Source organism: Pseudoliparis swirei, chromosome 18 (genome assembly GCF_029220125.1).
Source record: "Pseudoliparis swirei isolate HS2019 ecotype Mariana Trench chromosome 18, NWPU_hadal_v1, whole genome shotgun sequence".
In the NCBI taxonomy this organism is placed as follows: domain Eukaryota; kingdom Metazoa; phylum Chordata; class Actinopteri; order Perciformes; family Liparidae; genus Pseudoliparis; species Pseudoliparis swirei.
The window spans coordinates 4,023,043-4,025,542 of NC_079405.1; the positions used below are offsets into that span (position 1 = coordinate 4,023,043).

The following is a 2,500-nucleotide window of genomic DNA, read 5'->3' on the forward strand; positions in this document are numbered from 1 at the left end:
ATATTTTTTCTTAATTACCGTCATCTAAATATGTGCATTTTAAGACATTTGGAGAGCAAATATATTTGATAAAAATAGCTTAGCAACCATGTCAGTGGGCAGTAATACACGGGTATCCGGTTTAGTGTAGCAATGGATGATTCTGCACTACATTACCCAGCATCCTCCTTTTTAGTCACGGGAGCAAACATCTGGGATTTAGTGTTTAATCCCTTTAGTGCAGATTTAAATCACATATTTATTATTATTATTATGTCAATGAAATGGACTGGAGTGGATACATTAGTACCTTTCTAAAACATTAATATAACTGTTGTATAAAAGTCTAATTGTGTTGATTGAATATAATTGTAGTTGCACATTTTATATTTTAAAGGTAAATAAAATAAATAAAGCACATTCATATTTAAATTCACTCAGAACTGAAGTTTGTACCCGTTTGTTTAATCTAAATGTTAGCTGTTATTTTCTGAGTAAATAAATGAATAATGAAAAAAGTATTATTATAATGCTGCTGAGTTCCAGTTATTTATATTCAGCATTAGAGACGATTAACACACATTCTGATGGTTTAGCTGTTCTAGAGGGAAGGTCACGGGGTCATTCAGATCTCGAGGGGTCGGAGAGATCATCCTCTGGAGAGCAGGAAGTGAAGTAGAGAGACTCCAGGTCACCAATCAGCATCCTGAGCCCCACAAATACAAATAAACAACCACAGGAAGTGACTCTTCAGATGAGGGGAGTGAGCTGTAAGTCGACTTCAGGCGGCTCAACAGGAAGTTGTACACAATTTGTTTACCGACGCTCGCTCTGATGGTTTCCTGTGAGACTCCGATGAAGTCGGAGCGTGTCGAGAGTAAACTATGAAGGGAAGTGATGTCACGACGAAATGAATGAGGTTCAGTTTGTGCAACATAACTAAAATATCTGGACAACTATCGGACTGAGGTGCCCGATCCCCAGAGGACGAACCATCAGGCCTGTAGGGCGGTCCTCCCACAACTGTTGGATTGAGTCACCGACGTTCATGTTCCCGCGACATGAGTTCTAAGTAACTTTAAGAAAGTACACTTTGTGTTTACCCCGTCATAAAGTGAGATGGTGCCGGATAAGATCCAGACTTGAGGCTTCCATGAAGATCGCGTTTGTTCGCTTCTCCATGGTGACGTCACACCATCAGAGGTGGACCTTCGTGGGAGTTCAGTACGGCACATTTTATTTATTTATATATATATATATATTAGGGTTGTCAGCGTTAACGCGTTAATCTATGCGATTAATTTGGCCGCGTTAACGCACTAAAATATTTTAACGCATTTAACGCAACTTTATTTTGTTATTATTTTTTTAAACCGCGGCAGTACGGTTTGACACTGTTTCCGTTTTTAAAACAATTATTTCTCCGCGAAAATAAGGATCAGAAATCAGTTTAACTCGTGGATGAATCAGTCGGGTTTCCTCCTGCTCCTCCTTCCTCCCGTCTCCCCCTCTGATACACAGAGGAACGGAGGGGCGACGTGTCGGGGGACGCGGCGCGGAAAGATCTCGTCACACGAAACCTTCAACGTGATTTGTCAATCCGTTTGTCTGTCAACATTTCGGGAAAAAAACAACCAATGAACACTCAGTAAATCACAAAGGACCTCCCACCTCACAGGTGAGGCTCTATAGCAGCCTGTTAGTCAGAGAGCAGAGAACACGGCGCGAGGACAATGAGCCTCATTACAGAGCTGAGATTGTTCTGGAATGTTTGATGTATAACACGTGGGTATGTGTCTTATGCAAACGCCTTTAAACGGTGAATTTTGTTGTTGTTGTAAAATGTCCCCAGCCTCCAGAGGGTGAACGTGACATATGTGAATGTCAGTCAGTTACCAAGGCCACTGGTTCTGCTGTTCAGTGTTAAAGATGACAGGACCAATGGGGTCTCAATATACTACTTTTTTTTTTACTAATCTGATGTTTCACTGAAGAAACAATTTATCATCCACAATATTAAATACCTCGCTGGCACTTTATATGTAGGAGCCTCTTTGAAAACACAGCTCTGTGTGAAGTTTTGTCTTTAAAAAGAAGGAAAAAACTTTTAATCGCGATTAATTAATCGCAATTTCAAAATGTGCGATTAATTAGTTAATTTTTTAAAATCGATTGACAGCCCTAATATATATATATATATATATGTATATATAATATATATTTCTTTGTGTGTATGTCTACATATTTATATATATATAAAAAATAAAAAAAATACACTTATATATATATATATATAGAAATATATACATTTTTCGATTCAGATAAATATATATAGAAATATATATTTATCTATCTATATATTTATGTATCTATATATTTATGTATGTATAGATAAATATATATATATATATAAGTATGTATATTTTTCTCAATATATATAAATATATACTATATATATATATACGTATATATAAATATATATGAATATGTATATACTCTATATATATTATTTAAAGAATGT

The 2,500-nt window shown here is 36.2% G+C and overlaps 1 protein-coding gene across 2 annotated transcripts in view; it reads left to right on the forward strand.

The window, feature by feature from the left end:
* The window catches only part of fer1l4 (fer-1 like family member 4), a 28,523-nt gene extending 28,023 nt beyond the window's left edge, over positions 1-500 (forward strand). For both annotated transcript variants that reach the window (XM_056437818.1, XM_056437820.1), the window contains one exon: positions 1-500. This exon is cut by the window's left edge and continues 346 nt beyond it. The gene's annotated coding sequence lies outside the window, so the exon portion shown is untranslated.
* The last annotated feature ends 2,000 nt before the right edge of the window (positions 501-2,500 follow it).